At 41.0% G+C, this 22,228-nt stretch overlaps 1 protein-coding gene across 5 annotated transcripts in view; it reads left to right on the top strand.

Moving 5' to 3' along the window:
- LOC105477949 (A-kinase anchoring protein 6) overlaps positions 1-22,228 on the top strand; it is a 651,033-nt gene that overhangs the window by 563,264 nt on the left and 65,541 nt on the right. The window lies entirely within an intron of this gene.

The raw sequence follows: 22,228 nt of genomic DNA, 5'->3' as shown, positions 1-22,228 counted from the left end.
AAACAAACAAACAAAAAAGATGATCACAGGGGCTACTATGATTAATAGGAAATGTAGAAATGCCTATTGATACTACTAAGTACTACTTTAAACAGAATTAAAAACACATATGACAACAAACCAAGGCTTCTCTGGCATTGGAACGCAGAGATTTACCATCTCAACTTGCAACAGTTTCTCATTCCCAGGGGCTTTACTTTTGGGAGCTCAACTCAGCATAGAGTTTGCTATCATTTTTCACCTTGTGTTTATGTTGCACCTCCATACAAGGAGCTTAAGGAGCTTTACAGACATTAGCTCATTAATCCTCCCAAAACCTCTCAGAGAGGGTGGAGACATAAATCATTATTCCCATCTGGGAAAAAAAAAATAGCCTAACTTATCTCTTTTAATTTTACTGATGCTTTAAATGGTTGATTAAATCCCAAGTTATACCCTCTACATTTAGAATATCACATTCTTTTTCCCAAGGAGATTTTTCTTTCTTTTTTGAATTTAATATCGTGAGGATAAGTGTAATAATAGATTGAAAGATCTGATGTTGAATGTTCTTTTGAGAAGCACAGACTAAGCAGTAACCTCGGTTCCTCTTTTCCCTCATATCCTCTGCCTTTTCTCAAAATATCCTCCTTTATTTTTCTTTAGTCATGATCAGGAGAAATGACTTTTAGGAAATGGAGGGATGTTTCAAGACCCATTTACTCCTTATCTATTAGCCAAGACCACCAGCAAGAAAGCCAATGAGTGTATGTTCAGTCATGCTGTATTAAGCCATTCTTGTATTGCTATAAAGAAATACCTGAGACTGGGTAACTTATAAAAGAAAAAAAGAGGTTTTATTGGCTCACAGTTCTGCAGGCTTCACAGGAAGCATGGTGCTGTCATCTGCTCAGCTTCTAGGGAGGCCTCAGGAAGTTGTAATCATAGTGGAGGGGGAAGTGGGAGCAGGCACAACACAAGGCAAAAGCAAGAGCAAGCCAGGGGAATGGGGAGGTGCCAAACACTTTTACATGGCCATATCTTGCAGTAATTCACTATCATGAAGACAGCACCAAATCGTGAGGGACCTTCCCCCATGACCCAAACACCTCCCACCAGGCCCCACCTCCAGCATTGGGGATTACACTTCAATATGAGATTTGGGCAGGGACAGCGATCCAAACTGTATCACATGCCATTGTAACTCTTAATAAAATACTGGTGTGACAAATTTCAAAACTTTATCAAAGCATCAGTGGAAGTTACATTTTCAATCTTGTTTGCTTTGCTTACACATGTGGTTCTCACTATAATGTTATTTAGAGTTAGACTTTGAAGGTGTTAGAACATGACCAAGATATGAACAGAATCTGAGACCAAGCAAGGTTGTTTTATGCAAATTATTGCAACAACACACTTACCCAGTTAAAGCAGCTGTCCACAGTTAAAGCCAGCAATAAAGGCATATTGAAATTAATATTCTGTCACCCCTAGAAGTTAATCAGAGAAGATGAGAACCAACTTATGTCTTGTTTGAGAGATAGTCAAAGTTGTATTTTATAATTATATTTTAAAAGTCCATCTTAGATCACCATAGAACGTTTTTCCTATCTCAGAATAAAGTTATATAATCTTTGATCCCAGAAGATGTTAGAGCCTAAAGGATCAATGCATTTTAGAGAAAGAGTATTGAGGGCACATAGAAATTACATGATTTACCTGAGATTGCACAACTAGTTATTACCAAAGTAGGAGAAAACTCTAAGTTGTGGTTTGTTTTCAATCCACATTGCTTTTCAGATGTTCAACTAAAACACCTTTATGATTAGTGACTTGTGTTCTGTCTTGCTGCCAAAATATTAGATGGCATAAATGAGAGTACTACCTTCCCATGTACTCAATCTTCTTTGGGAGAGCAGGCAGGAGAGAGGTGTGGTGCCTTTTACCAGAAGAGAATAAAATTTATTCCTCTAAAGGAAAATTAGCTTTGTTCAAGAAAATGGTCTTGAAAAATTCTCCTGGATCTTCACTTTGTTTTAGCTATGAGAGTGTTTGATCAATGAAGTTCTGATATTTCCTTTTCACAGGGTTCCGAATATTGCTTTAAGCTAAAAAATCATTATAACAGTTTACCAGTTGACTAATGTTTAGTCAGTATCTCTCTACTACCTAATACGATATTTGAAGAGTATTTTGCTGTTATGTATTGGTTAAACTTCTGAATGACCCTGAGAGTATGGTATTACCACACATCCGTGAATACTGAAAACTGGTGAAAAGGAGTCAAGTTGCCTTGAACTTCCACCACAAATGCAAAGGAAAGAGCTAAGAAGCACATTCCCAGTGGACCAAACTCATAGGAAAATGTACTATTTATTTTAGATGCTATGAAAATAAAAACAGAAATATGAAGTTTATAAAGCCATCTATACCTTTGCCTCTTCCGAGTCAGACAGGAGTAAGTGAATAAACAGTATGTCTTTTCTAATGTTGACTTTTTCTCTCTAGTATCATTTTCCTTCTTTTTAGAGGTGTTATTCCCCATGCTTGACTCTCTTCCTGTATTCTTGTTATGTCCCTAGAGTTCTTGAATCCATTTATTTCCCTTCTGTAGCATTCTGGAATAATAGGAACACTTTCCTAAAATACATTTTCCTAGCTTTTATACTTCAAGTAACACTCTGAACTTTGTGATGAGTTCTAGGAGTGGCTTCTTAGACAATAAAGAATATATTAGCCAAAGATAAGTCTGGAAAAACAGGGCTTGATAGAGGAGAGGGCTGGAGAATAGCCAACTATGTATGGATGAGAGAGCAAGAAAAATACCATGCAGCAGGGTTGAGCAAGTCATGAATCTAATAATAAATAATCTTTCCTCTCCCATGAGTCAGGTTGCCTGTGTGTTTTACATTATCCCTAAGAATTTCTCTTGGGTCATCATCCTAGCTCCTGTGTTCCCTTGCTTTCTTTCTTAGTGCTATTTCATACCCTGTTGTGGCCTTTTATTATGATTCTTTTTTCATAGATTTTACTGACTGGGTGTATGGCACCATACCCTGTCATACTGAATTATTTCCTTCCTTTCTTCAAGACTGTCCTGGATATCCTTTGACCTGGCCAGTGAATACCCAAGATTTATTAAAAGCAAAGATGATTTCAGGTAGCTAGAATCAACAAATGATCTAGAGAAGAAAAACGCCTTCATCCATTCCCCAGAATTACTTTGAAATAATTCCTATGGAATCAATAAAAGATAAAAAGCACAGTGGGTGTTGTAAATAGATTTCAAAATATAACAATATAAAAATAAATGACAATTAATGCTTATCTGCTTAGGAGAAGTGTGATTATGGGGTTTTAAGAAAAAGTATTTTGTAGTATAATGGCTAAGTTGCATTTATATCCAGCACCCTTTTCCCCTTACTACTAAAAGTTACCTTTCTATAATTGCAGTCTAGTTTAGCATTTTAACAATAATGGACAGGTTTTTACCAGATTATTGCTAAAAGTGCATACTTTATTCCAGGGAGACTCTGTAATAGATATCAGCATTTTAGTAATGATACAAGCAATCTGTAAGCTATTACAGTTTTCTTTAGAGTAACTTAATCTTTATATTGTTTTATATGTCTGGAATTTTAACACTGTTTTTAATTTAGAAAAGAACTATATAACATATTATTAATTACATGTGAATATGAAGTAAACACATGGCCACTGAGCTTGACTCTTAAAAACAAACATATTTAGAAGTACGTAACTTAGTTTAGGAAAAGTAACAAAGAATGCCACATAGAGATAACCACAGCATTCGTGGGATAACTCACTGAGGGTCTACATTTTTAGAATGGTTATTATATTTTGGCCCACAGCTAAACAAAAGCCAAGAGGAATAGAAATGCTCCTTTCCAAGTAAAATTAGTACACATTTTTTTTCCAACAGAAAAAAATACAAACTATTAAAACATAATTGTGAATGTTTGTAAAAGAATGATTCTTTTCCCTTGATGCCTCTATTCATCCAAGGATCTTCAAGAATTTACAGTATTAATAATCCTGGTTGCCGTTAATGATTCAACTTGATTGGTGAGTATACCAGATGGCAAGAAAAATTAAGATCTTTAGGTTAAAAGGTCAGGCCAATAAGGCCATGGAGGTAAAGGTGATTGCAGTAACTTTAGGTCTCACTTATCTGTGGACTAGGTAAACAAACAGAGGGGAGATAATTTTTCTTAAAAATGGAAAGATTTACTGAAAATATTTTTATTTTAAATGGTTATAAGAAATAATTTAGTGTTTGAATCTAGACTTGTAATATCATGTACACTGTCAAAACTATTTTGGCACACTACCCAGCCCTTCTTCAAGAGCCAATAGAAATATGCTTGGTGAACCAACTCAGGAAGCTTTAATGCTATTTTTAAAATCTAGCTTTTACATGAAATAAACCAGTTTGCTATTTTGAAAGAAGTTATGATCTACTTAAAACTGTCATTCTCTGTTTCTGACTTGCAATTAGATGATATTTCCAAAATGTCAGACTTAGATTCTGCTTTTACCGTCACCATAATAAAATGTGACAGCCAAGATATTATGTCAATACCTTTTCCATAATTAGCAATAAGGATCCTGCCAAGGGTTAACTAGAAAAGTTTCATAAACGTTTTTCTACAAATGGTCCTGAAGACAGGGTTATGCTTTTAAAATCTGCTAATGTGGCAAAGACTCATGACAACCAGGAGACAAATCTATGAGCAAAACTGTTTGGAGAGAATAGTTTTGTAGTATATGATGTATGTTATGTAAATGAGCTTATTAGGACTCTCATCTATTTTATTACTGGTGACCAATTTAATAGAGGCATTTAAAAAACAATATTTCTGCCTGACTCCTAGAAATGAAGAAGATACATTGATATAATTGAGAGCAAATGATTGCATGTCGTGCCATTTAATCATGTCATTTTTCAATTGCTATTTTTTGCACTTCACTGCATGCTTATAGAATATTTAGCTTCAATATAGATTAAGTTCCAGGGTTTGCAACTGAGCTGAATGTCTATATTGGCTGACGTTGTCTTTTAAGTTTGTAATCAGTTAAAATACCCAGATGTCATTTGCCTATATTTTCTTTAAAATATGCAAGTCGTTATTCATACTTCATTTGAGGTATTTTAATGTTTTGCTATTTTGAAGAATTACTTCTTACAATTCCAAGATACAAATTCTTATTTGCAACATTTATATACAAGGTATAGTTAAACACATAATTGGCTAGAGAATAGAGCTATCAGGACCAAAAGAGCTTCTGACCCCTTGCTGGAAATGTTGATAATCACTTGCCTAAATGAATGTTTCCTACCTTTTTAATCTCTTCTTTATTACTTATATAATTTACATCTTTCTCAGAAAAGAGATTACTCCCACTGTCCCCAAGAATATGAGGTCTTTGAGAAAAGGTTTTGTCTGTTTTGTTCACTGAAATATCTGAAGTACTTACAACACTGTCCATTATAAAAAGTGTTCCATAAATATTTGTTCAGTGAATGAATCAGTATTTTTTCCATCTCTGTTACTATAACCACCCTGAGCTTAAATTTTGTATAGATTACTAACTGTTACATATTTGCAGGCCTATGAAGGTTGGACCTCTGAAAAGGTTCAATCTCCTTCCCTTTGCAGAAAGAGGTTGTTGGCTGTCTTAATAATAACTTTATGGCTATGGCTACTTCTGGTTAGAAGTCAGGGACAAGATTGTCTGAAAATGTAGAAATCTTACAAGCTTCTTCAGCTTTCTTATGAAAAGCAATGTGGCATATTGTTTTTGTGAATCAGCTTTGGATTCAGGCTGCCTGGGTTAAAATCCTGCCTTTGCTGCTTATTAGCTGTGTACTTATGGTCAGTTACTTAACCTCTCTGTGTCTCCATTTCCTCATTTGTCAAATAGGTAGATGACAATAATACACACACACACACACACACACACACACACATCATAGTATTGCTGTGAGGATTAAATGATTCAATACATATCAAATACCTTTTAAAATGTGTGGCACACATAAATATACAAAAAATGTTCATCATTACTACTGGAGATTAGTGAAAATAACTAAGAAAATCTTACTAAAAATAGTGCTCCAGCAATTGATATATCCCAATGATTATAGGTTATTATTTTGTAATCAAGTGAATCTCTTTTTTTTTTTTTTTTTTTTTGTCACCCAGGCTGGAATGCAGTGGTACGATCTTGGCTCACTGCAACCTCCGCTTCCCAGGTTCAAGCAATTCTCCTGCCTCAGCCTCCTGAGTAGCTGGGATTACAGGTGCACACCACCACACCCGGCTTATTTTTGTATTTATAGTAGAGACGGGGTTTCACCATGTTGGTCAGGCTGGTCTCGAACTCCTGACCTCGTGATCCGCCTGCCTCAGCCTCCCAAAGTACTGGGATTACAGGTGTGAGCCACCGTGCCCAGCTTCAAGTGAATCTTGATGAAATATTTGAAGAAAACATAACATTATTTTTATTTTGTTTTGGTTCAGATGCATATAGTCAACTCAGAATGATCTTTGGTAAAGTATATGAAGTACATCTGATATGTCAAGTCTCTCATTTTTGTACTGATACTATCACCACAGTAGATTACGGTTTCATAAGATGTATATGACTATATATGAAATTCATCACTACAATCATTAGATTTAGTTAACATTCTTCATTTCCCACATTTACTTTAACTCCTCTTTCAGATTCATAGTCTTCTATGTTTACTTTTCTGTTTATGTTTTATGCTATTTCTAGGAGTAGAACAGCTATATTAAAAATGACACTGCATTATTTTTGTCATACAGCAGAATGTCTGATCTGTTGGCAGAGATGTATAGATGTATATGGCAGAATGTATGTATAGTGTAGTAATGACTCTATCTGAGGACATTTTATAGCCATAACTTTAAAAAGAAAAAAACCCTCCAAGTTTGCATTGATAAATTAATCCTTGTATCCACCCATGGTTGCAGAACCATACTGATTGGATGGTATTAGTTATATCATTAGCATCTGTTGTATGACACACCCTAGCAGAATGGTAAATTCTCTGATTGTGTAATTGTTTATGGGGTTGATAATATATTTCTGGCCTTACCAAGAGGTTTTTTTAAAATAATATTTTTATTGAGATATAATTTACATACCAGAAAATCTTATTTCAGAATGTTTTCACCACTCTCAAAAGAAACCCCTTACACATTAGCTCCGTTTTTCCCCCTCACTGGAGGCGATGGCAATCACTATTCCACTTTCTGTTTCTATGCATTTGCCTATTCTGGACATTTCATATAAAAGGAATCATAAGATATGCAACTTTTTGTATCTGTCTTCTTTCACTTAATATGATGTTCTCAAGGTTCATCCATGTTATGATATGCATAAGTACTTCATTTTTAAATGCCAAATAATATTACATTATATGTATATACTGCATTTTGTTTATCCACTCACAGTTGATGGGTGTTTGACATGTTTCTACTTTTTGGCTTTATGAATAATGCCATTATGAATATTTGTATGTAAGTTTTTATGTGGTCATATTGTGTCCAGAATTGGTGGCTTCTTGGTCTTCCTGACTTCAAGAATGAAGCCATGTACCCTGACGGTGAGTGTTACGGTTCTTAAAGGTGGTGTGTCTGGAGTTTGTTCCTTCTGATGTTTGGATGTGTCTGGAGTTTCTTCCTTCTGGTGGGTTCATGGTCTCGCAGGCTTCAGGAGTAAAGCTGCAGACCTTCACAGAGAGTGTTACAGCTCTTAAAGGCAGCGCATCTGGAGTTGTTCATTCCTCCTGTCTGGAGTTGTTCATTGCTCCTAGTGGGTTCGTGGTCTCGCTGGCTTCAGGAGTGAAGCTGCAGACCTTCACGGTGAGTGTTACAACTCATAAAGGCAGTGCATACCCAAAGAGTGAGCAGCAGCAAGATTTATTGCAAAGAGCGAAAGAACAAAGCTTCCACAGCATGGAAGGGGACCCAAGCAGGTTGCCACTGCTGGCTCAGGCAGCCTGCTTTTATTCTCTTATCTGACCCCACCCACATCCTGCTGATTGGTCCATTTTACAGCGAGCTGATTGGTCCATTTTAGAGAGCTGATTGGTCCATTTTGGCAGAGTGCTGATTGGTGTGTTTACAATCCTCTAGCTAGACATAAAAGTTCTCCAAGTCCCCACTAGATTAGCTAGATGCAAAGTGCTGATTGGTGCATCCACAAAGCCCTGAGCCAGACACACAGTGCTGATTGGTGCATATACAATCCTCCAGCTAGACATAAAAGTTCTCCAAGTTCCCCACCCAACTCAGGAGCCCAGCTGGCTTCACCTAGTGGATGCCATGCCAGGGCCACGGGTGGAGCTGTCTATCAGACCTGCGCCATGCACCCGCACTCCTCAGTCCTTGGGCGGTTGATGGTACTGGGCACCGTGGAGCAGGGGGTGGCGCCCATCGGGGAGGCTTGGGCTGCGCGGGAGCCCACTGCTGTGGAGGGAATCGGGCATGGCAGACTGCAGGTCCCGAGCCCTGCCCTGCAGGGAGGCACCTAGGGCCTGGTGAGAATTTGAGTGTGGCACGGGTGGGCTGGCAGTGCTGGGGGACCCGGTGCACCCTCTGCCACTGCTGGCCCAGGTGCTAAGCCCCTCACTCTGGGGCTAAGCCTCTCACACCAGGTGCTAAGCCTCTCTGAGTGTGGGGCCTGCCGAGCCCACACTCACCCAGAACTCACACTGGCCCGTGTTCCCTGGTTCCTGCCCACACCTCTCCACCTCTCCCTCCACACCTCCCCGCAAGCAGAGGGAGCCAGCTCTGGCCTTGGCCAGCCCAGATAGGGGCTCCCACAGTGCAGCGGCTGCCTGAAGGGCTCCTCAAGTGCGGCCAGAGTGGGCGCTGAGGCCGAGGAGGTGCTGAGAGCGAGCGAGTGCTGCCAGGATGCTGCATGCCACCTCTCAATCCCCCCTCTAAACAGGACACCCCAACTGCTGTTGGGAATTTGGCTGATGACCGCTCTAGCTACTTCCTGCTGGATGGGGAGATGAAGGGGCCCTGCAGTTGTAGTATCCTCCAGAAGGGAGCTCTCTAGGCCAGTGAAAGTGCCAGCAGGTCGATCCAGGGGTCTTGGGTAGAAGTTGTTAGTTGAAATCATTTGGGGTTCAATTGGTAAGACCATCTGTAGCTTGATGGCCTCAATTCTAGAGGAAACAAATTTAACAAGGAGGTTAAAAATACAGGGTCCAAAGGTGAGTAACAGCAAGATGGCTGCCATGGGACCTAGAAAGGGGAGAAGCCACATTGCCCAAGTCCAGAGGTTGGTATAAGAGTTTGAAAGGTGTTGTCTGATTTCAGAAGCCTTTTCCTGTAAATGCCAGGTGGGATCTCGTACTATCCCTGACTAGTTAGCGTAAAAACAACACTCTTTCCCTAAGAAGGTGCAGAGTCCTCCTTTCTCAGCAGTGAGGAGGTCTAGGCCTCGGCAGTTTTGGAGAGTCACTGCTGCCAAAGAGTCTATTTGGGATTGTAGAGTAAGGATAGATTTTGTTATTTCTTGCAAACTGTCTGAGAAATCCTTTGAGAGTGTGTGGTAGTAGGACAATGAAGGAGATAAACCGGCTATTCTGGTTCCTGTAGCAGTAGCCATTCCTAACCCTATAAGTAGTGGTATTAGTTGTATGGCTCTGTGCTGATGGACTTGAACTTTGAGGGGTACTGATAAGGTCTGATTTCCTGGGGCAATATTAATGTTGGGACTTTAGAAAGACTAAGGTGCAGGCGCCTGTCCAGTTAGTGGGGAGGCAGATACAGATCAATGTTCCACATAAGAAGAATATGCCTTGGCTGGGTGGACGTTTAGAAATTTACCCTGGGGGCTTTTAAAGGAATAGAGTACACTGTTTTTTCTTTATTACTTATGTTTTTCTTTCTCTTTGACTTCTCCTTTGTCTCTGTCTCTTTCTGACTCCCTCTTTGTCTGTCTCTTCCTTTCTTTCTCCTTCTGCCTTTCTCTCTCTTTCTGACTCCCTCTTTGTCTCTCTGACTTCCTGTCTCTTTCCCTCTTTCCTTTCTACTGGTCTTTCCCTGCCTCTGCCAGCCATTTATGCTGCTCTTCTCCCCTCTCCTTCCCCTTTCTGATGGCTTCGGCAGTGTAAGACTGCCACCTCATTGTGTTTTTGCACTGCATGCAATAACTCTATAATTTCCTTGTGGTATTTAATGGGGGTTCCCCCAGAAGTTAGGAACTCCATTTCTTTCCATATTGCAGCATGGACATGTAGGATTAGGTAAGCATACTTGCTATCTGTATACACATTTATTCTTTTTCCCTTTCCCAGTTCTAAGGCTCGGGTAAGTGCCACTAGTTCTGCTAACTGGGCACTGGTCCCTGGGGGAAGAGGCTTACTTTCAAGTATGGTTACATCACTGACTATGGCATAACCTGCCCTTCGTATCCCAATTTGCTAGATGAGTATTTGCTCTCTGGGTCTTCTTGATTAGAGTATAGAGGGGTCTGGCTGTCTCACTGTATCCGGGGATCCATAGTCGGTAAAAGTCCGTGATTCCAAGGAACCCCGGAACCCCTACAACTGTTTTAATGTCTTAGGGTGAGGATAAACCAGTATAGGCGGTATTCATTCCTTCCTGAGGGCCCTGGTCCCTCTGGCTAAAATTAGGCCTAGATATTTGACTTGCTGTAGGCAAAGCTGGACATTTGACCTAGACACCTTTTACCCTTGATTAGCTAGAAAGTTCATGAGATCTAGCGTAGCCTGCTTGCACAAAGCTTCCGAACTGGTAGCCAAAAGTAAATCATCCACATACTGAAGGGCCAGAGTGCCTGGACTTGAGAAGTGGCCTAGATATTGGTCCAGTGCCTGACTAAACAGGTGAGGGCTATCCCTAAACCCTTGGGGCAAGACCGTCCACGTAAGTTGGGATGTGTGGTCTGTGTGATCCTCAAAGGCAAAGAGAAGCTGGGAGTCAGAGTGCAGGGGAATACAGAAGGTGGCATCCTTGAGGTCCAGAACTGTGAACCATTCTGCTTCCTCTGGTATTTGAGAGAGCAAGGTATAGGTGTTGGGTACAACAGGATATAAAGGAATTACTGCCTCATTGATGAGTCTAAGATCTTGCACTAGTCTCCACTGACCGTTTGGTTTTTGTATTCCTAGAATTGAGGTATTGCAGGGACTGCTGCATTTCCTTACTAAGCCTTGAGTTTTTAAATGTTTAACAATATACTGTAATCCTTTATGAGCTTCAAGGCTTAGGGGATATTGCCTTTGATAAGGAAAAGTGGTGGGATCTTTTAACCTGATTTGGACTGGGCAGGCATTTGTTGCCCTTCCAAATTGTCCTTCCAATGCCCAGACTTCAGGGTTGATTCCCTCCCCAAGTAGGGGACAACAAATGGGTAACTTGTTCCCCATATTCATGTAGATAATGACTCCAGCTTTGGCTAATATATCCCTCCTTAATACGAGTGTGGGACTTTCAGGCATAATAAGAAAGGCATGTGAAAAGAGCAAAGTCTCCCAGTTACAACTGAGGGGGTGGGAGAAATACCTGGTTACAGGCTGTCCCAGGATTCCTCAGATGGTAGCGGACCTTGAGGACAGTCGTCCATGACAGGAGATTAACACTGAGAAAACCGCACCAGTATCAGGAGGAAGTCAATTTCCTGGCCCTCAATGGTTAAATGTACCTGGGGCTCAGTGAGGGTGATGACAAGAGCTGGTGCTTGCCCTGGGTACCCTCAGTCCTGTTGTTGGATCATCTGGTTGGGGGCTTCTGACCCAGAGAACCTTCATCCTCTGGGGCAGTGTACCTTCCAGTCATTGCCTCGGCATAGTGGATGTGGACAAGGGGGCAGCTTGTTTCTCATTTGACAGTCTTTTTTAAAAGTGTCCTTGTAAACCACACTGATAATAAGCCCTACCGGGTGATTGGCCTGCTCCATTTTCTGTCCTCTCTGAACCACCAAGGTTTGTTTGTCTGAGGGCCATGACTAAGGCTGCGGCCTTTCTTTGATCTCACTTTTCCTTTTGGGCCGTTCCTCTTGGTCCTTGTTATAGGACACTGAGGTTGCCAGGTTTAATAATGCCTCCAGATTTTGTTTAGGGCCCAGGGCTAGCTTTTGGAGCTTTCTTCTGATATCTGCGGCTGATTGGGTAATAAGCTTATCTTTTAGAATCAGTTGACCCTCAAGTGATTCAGGTGACAGGGGAGTATATTTTCCGAAGGCCTCCCGTAGCTGCTCAAGGAAGGCAGAAGAATTTTCTTCCTTTCCCTGAGTTATGGTGGACATCATTGAATAATTCATGGACATTTTCCTAATTCTCCCTAGTCCTTCTAGAACACAGGTCAACAGATGCTTATGACTCCAGTCCCCATGATCTGAGTCAAGGTCCCAGTGGGGATCCATACTGGGGATGGCTTGCTGACCGGTAGTGAATTTGTCCCTTTCCTCGGCTGTCATTCTATCATTTACTTGACTAAGATACCAGGTATCTCCAAACTCTTGGGCTGCAGCTAAAGCCACATTCTTTTCATTAAAGGTCAGGGTTTGGTCTAACAATAGCATGACATCTCTCTAAGTGAGATCAAAGGTTTGCCCTAGTCCCTGTAGGACATCTATGTACCTATCAGGATCATCTGAAAACTTCCCCAGGTCTGCCTTGATCTCCTTTAAATCAGAGAGGGAGAAAGGGACATGTACCTGGGTTGAGCCAAATTCCCCCCGCCCCCACAGCTTGAAGGGGACATAACCAATAGCCTGGGGGTTTTTGTGGTCCTTTGGAGATGTCTTTGCTTATGTCCTTCTGGGCAGGGGAGATTAGAGGAGGATTATCATTAATAGGAAGGGGAGCTATAGGGAGGCTAGGATATGAGGGTAAGCTGAAAGGTCCTCCTAGGGGATGCAAATTGCAAGCTTTGCATAGTTGTGTATTCTCCTTCATTGAAAAGAAAGCTTGGACCAGGTATTTCACTCCCTCTGCCTTCCCTCTTACAGAAAAGGTCAAGTTGCAGGATAGTATTGTAATTTGTACTTCCCTCAGGTGGCCATTTTTCCCCATCAGAGAGAAAGTATTGGGGCCAGGCCATAGTGCAGAAAAAAGAGCTGTCTCTTTTTCAGGGTTTGTGGGTCAAATTGGTCCCAATGGCTTAGGATGCATTTCAAGGGTGAGCCTGTTTTTTTTTGTTTTGTTTTGTTTTTGTTTTTGTTTTGAGACGGAGTCTCGCTCTGTCGCCCAGGCTGGAGTGCAGTGGCCGGATCTCAGCTCACTGCAAGCTCCGCCTCCCGGGTCTACGCCATTCTCCTGCCTCAGCCTCCCGAGTAGTTGGGATTACAGGCGCCCACCACGTCGCCTGGCTAGGTTTTTTTTTGTATTTTTTTTAGTAGAGACGGGGTTTCACCGTGTTAGCCAGGCTGGTCTCGATCTCCTGACCTCGTGATCTGCCCGTCTCGGCCTCCCAAAGTGCTGGGATTACAGGCTTGAGCCACCGCGCCCAGCCTAAGGGTGAGCCTGTTGATGCCTGAGTGTGTCCCATCTGAAAGACAAAACCACCCGCAGTTATGGTTTGTTTGTTTCTCCTCCTGCCCAAGAACCCACAACGGTCCCTGGACCCTGCTGATCGGAATAGTTGTGCTCACCAACACAGCAGCAGAAACACTAGATTTCCTCCTAGGCCACAAGGAGGACTGACGAAGGTTGTATTTAGTGGCCCTTACTGACACATTCTCAAAACCTGCACCCTTGCCTGTCCTCCTAGACCACAAAGAGGACCGAGAAAAATTGGATTTAGTGGCTCTTACCACCGCATTCTCAAAACCCTGTTAGAGTCCTAAGCATTCTTCTGTTAGTATTGGGACCTTACCCCTGTCCTATAAAGATGTTATGTCCCAAAAATGAAGTGGAGGGCCATACTCTGATGGAGGGAAGGGATCTCCAGGGTTGGAAGAGTGATGCCTTTTGTCCTCACTTATATGAACAGGAAGGATACAATTTCTGAGGCTCCCCATATCCTAGCTTCAGGCATAGCTTTTGTTAGGCCTGCTAGTCTGAGGCGGGATCCTAAAATTCCCGATAGTACCCCCTAAAATGGGGCTTTGGGCAAAACTTATGTCTTTCTGATTGGTGAGCCTGGGTGCCTAAAAAAGGTAACAGAGTCCTGGAGTTTATACTATAAATCATTCTTATAAGAGAAACTAGAAAAGCACCAGAAACAGGGAGTGGTTTTTAGAAGCGGGGCTAGCCTCAGAGAAGAGGCGAGAGGAAGTTTGTGTGGCAGGCATTAGGACCTGGGGGCAAGGGTCAGGACAAATAGGATAGAGGGGCGAGTCTTGCTTGGGCGACCTGCCTTTTAGAGTTCCACTCATGGCTGCAGGGTCAACCAACTTGTTGTCGGGACCCTGGAGCTCAATGGCTTTCCTCTCTGTCGACCCTTGGCTCAGCCCAGAAGTATAGGAAAAGTGGAAGCTGGTTCCAGGCAAGCGAACTCTCCCAACTCAAGAGGTGGGGCTTGTTAGAGAGCCCTTTCCCAGAAAGCCTGACACCCGTGCCTTTAGTCTGGCAGCCACGCTAGTTGCTTTTAACTGGTCGACAGGTGCCCAGTATTTAGCCCCCGAATTCTAAGGAAAAATAGGACAGAATAGCAAGCGAAAGGGATCTGATGGTACTGACTGCTTGGTGATAGGCAATAGTCTTACCACTTGGCGATAGGCAATAGTCTTACTGCTTGGCGATAGGCAGTAGTCTCTTTGTGGTTACCAAAATGTGTCCAGAATTGGTGGGTTCTTGGTCTTGCTGACTTCAAGAATGAAGCCGTATACCCTTGCAGTGGGTGTTACAGTTCTTAAAGATGGTGTGTCTGGAGTTTGTTCCTTCTGATGTTCAGATGTGTCTGGAGTTTTTTCCTTCTGGTGGGTTTATGGTCTCGCAGGCTTCAGGAGTGAAGCTGCAGACCTTCCCAGTGAGTGTTACAGACAGGCGGCATGTCTGAAGTTGTTCATTCCTCCCATCCAGAGTTGTTCATTCCCCCTGGTGGGTTCATGGTCTCGCTGGCTTAAGGAATGAAGCTGCAGACCTTCACGGTGAGTGTTACAGCTCATAAAGCAGTGCAGACCCAAAGAGTAAGCAGCAGAAAGATTTACTGCAAAGAGCGAAAGAACAAAGCTTCCACAGCATGGAAGGGGACCCAAGCGGGTTGTCACTGCTGGCTTGGGCAGCCTGCCTTTATTCCCTTATCTGACCCCACCCACATCCTGCTGATTGGTCCATTTTACAGAGAGCTAATTGGTCCATTTTACAGCAAGCTGATCAGTCCATTTTAGAGAGCTGATTGGTCCATTTTGACAGATTGCTGATTGGTGTGTTTACAATCCTCTAGCTAGACATAAAAGTTCTCCAAGTCCCCACTAGGTTAGCTAGGTACAGAGTGCTGATTGGTGCATCCACAAAACTTGAGCTAGACACAGAGTGCTGATTGGCATGTTTACAAACCTTGAGCTAGACACAGAGCACCGATTGGTGCTTTTACAATCCTTTAGCTAGACATAAAAGTTCTCCAAGTCCCCACCAGATTAGCTAGATACAGAATGCTGATTGGTGCATCCACAAACCCCCAAGATAGACACAGAGTGCTGATTGGTGCATATACAATCCTCCAGCTAGACATAAAAGTTCTCCAAGTCCCCACCCAACCCAGGAACCCAGCTGGCTTCGCCTAGTGGATGCCACACTAGGGCCGCAGGTGGAGCTGCGCCCACACTCCTCAACCCTTGGGCGGTCAATGGGACCAGACACTGCAGAGCAGGGGGTGACGCCTGTCGGGGAGGCTTGGGCCACACGGGAGCCCACTGGGGCAGAGGGGATCGGGCATTGCAGGCTGCAGTTCCCGAGCCCTGCCCTGTGGGGAGACAGCTGAGGCCTGGTGAGAATTCGAGTGTGGCACGGGTGGGCTGGCAGTGCTGGGGGACCCAGCACACCCTCTGCAGCTGCTGGCTCAGGTGCTAAGCCCCTCAGGGCCCGGGGCCAGCGGTACTGACTGGCCACTCCAAGTGCAGGGCCCGCCAAGCCCGCGCCCACCCAGAACTTGCGCTGGCCCCTGAGCACCACACATAGCCCCGGTTCCCGCCTGTGCCTCTCCCTCCACACCTCCCCCTCCACACCTCCCGCAAGCAGAGGGAGTCAGTTCGGGCCTTGGCCAGCCCAGATAGGGGTTCCCACAGTGCAGCAGCGGGCTGAAGGGCTCCTCAAGTGCGGCCAGAGTGGGCGCTGAGGCCTAGGAGGCACCGAGAGCGAGCGAGGGCTGCCAGCATGCTGTCACCTCTCAATATGTTTTCATTTCTCTTGGGTATGTATTCAAGAGGAAATTGCTGGATCATACAGAAATTCTATGTTTAACTTTTTGAGGAAATGTCATACGGTTTTCTCATGTGGCTGCACCATTTTGCAATCCCACTGATGGATGAGGGTTCCAATTTCTCCACATCCTTGTTAACACTTGTTATTTCCTTTTTAGCCATCCTACTAGGGGGTGAAGTAATATCTAATTATGCCTTACATTGGCATTTTTCTGATGACTGATTATGTTGAGCCTTTTTTAATTTTTTTGCCATTTGTATGTGTTTGGAGAAATGTCTATTCAAATACTTTGTCCATTTAAAAAATTGAGTTACAGGTCTCGAATTTTCTCCCATTCTGTGGTTTTTCTTTTCACTTTTTATGGTATACTTTGAAGTGCAAAAGCTTTAAATTTTGATGAAGCCCAAAAGTTGCATATACTTTTGTGTCATAAATAAGAAGCCATTGCCTACGAAGTCAAAAGCTGTTTCTATTTTTGATGTTATATCTACAAAACCATTGTCCCGAACATGATGAATATTTACCTCTATATTGTCTTCTAAGATTTTTATAGTTTTAGCTTTTACATTTAAGAGTATGACCCATTTTGTGTTAGTTTTGTAGATGGTGTGGAATAGGGGTTCAATTCATTCTTTGGCATGTGGATATCCAGTTGTCTCAGCACCATTTGTTGAAAAGACTATTCTTTCCTGACTTAATTATACCAGAGCTTTTTAATTTTACTTATTTTATTGAAAGGTATCCTATATTTAATCTTTATTATGCCATAATTAACTGTAAAATAAATCTTTTATGGCATAAATTAGTCTTGATTGTATGAACATTATCTTGTCTACGCTATTACACCATCAGAACACTAGGTGATATTTTGTTTCTACATTGAACTTGTTATTATGTGAAGTCACCTTCCCAGAGAAGCTTTATTGAAAACCCAAACTAAAATAACTCCCCAGCTACTTTTGTCATATTACCCTATTTTATTTTATAGCTTTTATCACTGTCTGATATTTTCTTGTATATTTCATGTTTTGTTTCCAGCCTCTCATCACTCACATGCATACAAATGTGAATGTAAGTTCTATGAAAGTAGACATTTTATGTATCTTGCTCACTGCTATATCCCCACCACTGAGAGCACTGCTTGGCAAATAAAAGGCACTCAGTACGTACATTTGGATGGACAGATCAATACTCGAATATTGATTATTACCACACCCCACTTGAACTTCCATCTTGTTTTAAAATGTTACAAAAATTATGCCTTCTTGGTCTTTTAAAATGTGTGCTCCCCAACCTGTAATGCCTATCCTCTCTTCTCTCCACCTTTCTTACCTTCAGCAACTTTCACAGCCTGGTTCTAATACCATAAATCCTAATCTGTCTGCTCCAGTTAATAATGATCTTTTTTATTCTCAAACTCAGTGCCTATTGTTTAGCATATATATCAATCACACCTTACATTTGGGTCATGGCCTCACTATTCTCAAAGCACATTCACCTCCCTTACCTTATTTGGAACATACTACAACCTGATGGGTTAGGTCTTACCTAAAACCTTTGCCTTGTATTAATTTCTCTCACTTTGAGGAATCAGTCTTCTCTTTGCCACCAGCTCTTAAGAACAGGTACATTTTATTACATGCCTCTTATCCACTAATGCTAATTCTGTAATGAAAAGTATGAAGTTTGGCACATAAATGATGCCCAATAAATGCTTATTGCTATGAAAATTATCATTTCCAACCTTCCCCCACAAAACAATGATCTCAAAGCAGCCAGACAAATGCATCTTCTAAAGAAGCATAGAGGTACCAGTATAGCCTCTCATTTTTTCCACTTACTCTATTTCTTATTAGACTATAGCTTCAGGCATTAACATTATCTGTACCTGAATACCTTGTACCTTCCAACTAATCATCACTGTTTTGCTTTATTATGTGTGCTTTCTGGAAGCAGAGTTTCTTTTTAGCTTAGCACAATGCCATATGTATTAGAGTCATTAATTAGCAAATGACCTATTTGATAAAAATGACAAAAAAGAGTAAAATCACCAAATACTGGATCCAAATGACCTCATACATAATTGCACTGGAAATTCTGGAGGTCATCAAGAAAATACTAGTAACATAAAGATATCACTGGATGAAAAGATCTATTCATTGATTCACTCATTTCTTTTCAGTCATTTGATAAAAATAAGAAGTAATTGATCATCAACAATTGTGGTCCCTAGTCTCTTGGCTACCAATTTCACTCCAGAATTACAACGTAAAATTTCTATTAATATTTTTATACTTTAAAAAGTCTACTCAGCTAGATTAATCATCTTATCTAAAAACTAAGTTTCTTTATTTCCTGTAGACTAGTGTTCTCAAACTTTAGCATGTATTGGAATCACTTATAGGGCTCGCTTCTTAAACCATAATTCATTGGGCATCACCCCAGAATTCCTGATTCAGAAGATTTATAGTAGCATCAGAGAATTTGTAGTTCTAAAGTTTCTGGGTGATGTGAATACTGCTTGGCCTGAGCACTGTACTCTGAGGACCCTTGTAGAAAATCTGGTCATAGGTAGCAGACAAAGAGCAGACAGCAAAACACGTGGAAAATTTTAGGAAACTGTTACAACTATGGGATGGAGCTGCTTTCTTGACTTTTTTTTTTTTTTTTTTTTTGAGACAGTGTCTGTCTTGAAGCCCAGGCTGGAGTGCAATGGCACGATCTCAGTCCACTGCAACCTCCACCTCCTGGACTCATGTAACTCTCCTGCTTTGGCCTCCTGAGTAGCTGGGATTACAGGCACCCACCACCACACCCAACTAATTTTTGTATTTTTAATAGAGATGGGGTTTCACCATGTTGGACAGGCTGGTCTTGAACTCCTGACCTCAGGTGATCCACCTGCCTCCTCCTCCCACAGTGCTGGGATTACAGATGTGAGCCACTGCGCCTGGCCCCTCCTGATAATATTTAAACTGGAAGTCACCTGTGTTCGTTCATGCTTCCCTTCTCTCTGTATGTTTCCTCACTCCAACTAGATTGAAGGCAGGTACATAATCATATAGGGAGATTGTACCTTCTTTGTTGTGCTTGCCACATAGAAGCCATGCTCAACTGATATTAAACTGTTCATCAGTTTAGAAGGTGAAGTCTAAAAGTGGGAATTGCTTCATAGGCTGTTTTTTTTGTTGTTGTTGTTGTTTTTTAATGTAACAGATCAGCTAAAGTCCCACCACTTTGTTCATATTGGCCTGCCTAATGATGTTTAATCAACCTACAAAGTTAAATTATGTAATAAATGTTGGAGACAAATTACTTTGGAGTTTCTCAGTTAAATTTGTTTCTTTCTGTTTTTAATATATACTTCGTTTTGGTGATTTCAAAGTATTATTTTCCTTCTCATCTCTCTTTTTTCCTAATCTGATTCTTTTTTTTTTTTTTTTTTTTTTTTTTTTGAGACAGAGTCTTGCTCTGTCGCCCAGGCTGGAGTGCAGTGGCATGATCTTGGCTCGCTGCAAGCTCCGCCTCCCAGGTTCACGCCATTCTCCTGCCTCAGCCTCCCGAGTAGCTGGGACTACAGGTGCCCCCTACCTCGCCCAGCTAATTTTTGTCTTTTTATTTTTTAGTAGAGACGGGGTTTCACCTGTTAGCGAGGATGGTCTTGATCTCCTGACCTCATGATCTGCCCGCCTCGGCCTCCCAAAGTGCTGGGATTACAGGTGTGAGCCACCGCACCTGGCCTCTGAACTGATTCTTACATCTCATTTGCTGTAACAGTTCTTGGTGTAAATGAAGTTGTTCTTTTATTATAAGCTTATTTATATCCTTTTATAAACTGTATGACATTAAATGTCAAGTATGTGTATACAAGTAAATATAAGTAAATATCTATGTAATATGTTTGCATATATGCACATATTTGATACATAATGAAGACTAAATACCAGTGTTGAAAGTCTTAACTTCAATGGTGTTAAACTGAAGCCAATGTGAAGAATAATATTGCACATTTGTTCAATAATATGATTGGTTTAAACAGTTTGAAAAAGTGACAGAGGAAGTCAGTAGAGGAATAAAACCCAAGTAAACCAAAAAACACCCCTGTGCATTGCCACTGGTAAATTGAAAATCAAATTGACAGTTTGCAAATGTGAAACAAAAGTCTTCAGCCTATTGGTAACTACCTTATAATGTGGATCAGAGATCATTATAAGGGGGGGAAAAGACAGATAATGACCTCCATACTAATAGATTTAACCTGGCAAGATGAAATTGCCTAAAGATTAGCAAATTATAGGCAAATATGAAAGCATTTGGAATCCCTTTCTTAGGCATATTGATAGTTGTGTTTTTCTTTCTTTTTAAATTTTGTTTCCCTCTTCTTTATAGTTTTCTGGGAAGGCAATATGACTTGCGTGGGAACCAACATGATCTCATTAGATGTTAAGGAAAATGCTTAAAAATGGCAATAATGAAAAGCATTTCAAACTTTTCTGTTTCCAACTTCCTTTTCTAACTGTTTCACTCTCTCTCCCCAACATACCAGGCATTCCCACTGCCAGAGGCTACTTACTTGTTTTCCATTTTAACATACCTCTCAGCCTTCTACCCATATAACCACCACTACCCATCTTAGTCCATCTGGTTCACACCATTCCCCTGAAGATTTCATTGACTCTTTTAATAGTAACTTGCACATACTTCTGTTAGCACCTTCCTCTCTGAAGTATACTTGATATTACACTTATTTGTATAGTTTACTTCCAGTAGACTCTCAACTCCTTAAGGGAAAAAGGGAACTTGCTCCTTTTTGAAGCCTTCGTTCCTGAAACAGTGCCTAGCATATGGAAAGTGCAGTACACGTTTGAGGAGATCAGGGAGGTAGGGATGTGTTTGTCTTATTTCTGTGCTTTACTTAGGTTACTTACCTTGAGTTTCTGTTTCAAAGCACATTTTCTCTGAAATGAAGCCAAAAATAGTTATAATAATTGTTTGTTAATATCTATGCATATTTATGGAAATAATATAAACTACTGATTCTAAGAAACATTGCCAGCAAATCTACTGACTTTATTTATTAAGCATTTGTGATTATAAATGCATATGTATATTTTAATGGCTGTCATGGAAGCCCATTTATGTAGAAGAATGTTATTTTATTAATTATATCTTCTAGGTATAAAAAAGTACTGAAAAATATGCTGGCCATGTAAAATTTCCAATTTTCCCCTCCTTTTTAAAAGTAGCATTATTTCCCAAGTGCACATGTAGGATAAATTTTTAATTCAGAATGTAGACTAAGCCCTTTGTTCATTTAAAGTAAAAAAACCAAAAAAACAAAAAAAAACCCTGCAGAATTGTGAATATCCAAAAGTCAGATATTGGATATCAACAGTAACTGCCTTCTCAGTTTTTAAACCACTGTATTCATCTTGATTGATTCAAATTAAGATAGGAGTGGGGATCACCTAGATACTTAAATACTGGATACATTCTAGATACTTACAAAAAGATTTATGGCCAGTGATCTTTATGAAGAATTTCTCCCAGCAACCTCACGTGTCCTGTTTCAGAACTTTGAAAATGCCTATAAGGTGAATGAAGTCTATTTGTGGTGCTTTGCAAATGTTACCTGATGTGGCCTGTGCTAACTCTGCACATATCTTTAGTGCCATCCATTGTAAATTTTCATTCAACTAAGAACTTTGGGACTTTTTGTTGGCTTAAGAAATACAGTTATTATGCTAGTTAACTTTATTTTAAAGAGAGTTTTGCAGAATTCAGTTCTGTGGCACAGAAACATCTCTTTCGATTTTTCTAGGCCTTGACTCTTAACAAGTTAACAAAACA

This window comes from Macaca nemestrina, chromosome 7 (genome assembly GCF_043159975.1).
Source record: "Macaca nemestrina isolate mMacNem1 chromosome 7, mMacNem.hap1, whole genome shotgun sequence".
Classification (NCBI taxonomy): domain Eukaryota; kingdom Metazoa; phylum Chordata; class Mammalia; order Primates; family Cercopithecidae; genus Macaca; species Macaca nemestrina.
The sequence above is the reverse complement of the archived record's forward strand: the minus strand, read 5'-3'. Positions and strand labels throughout refer to the sequence as shown.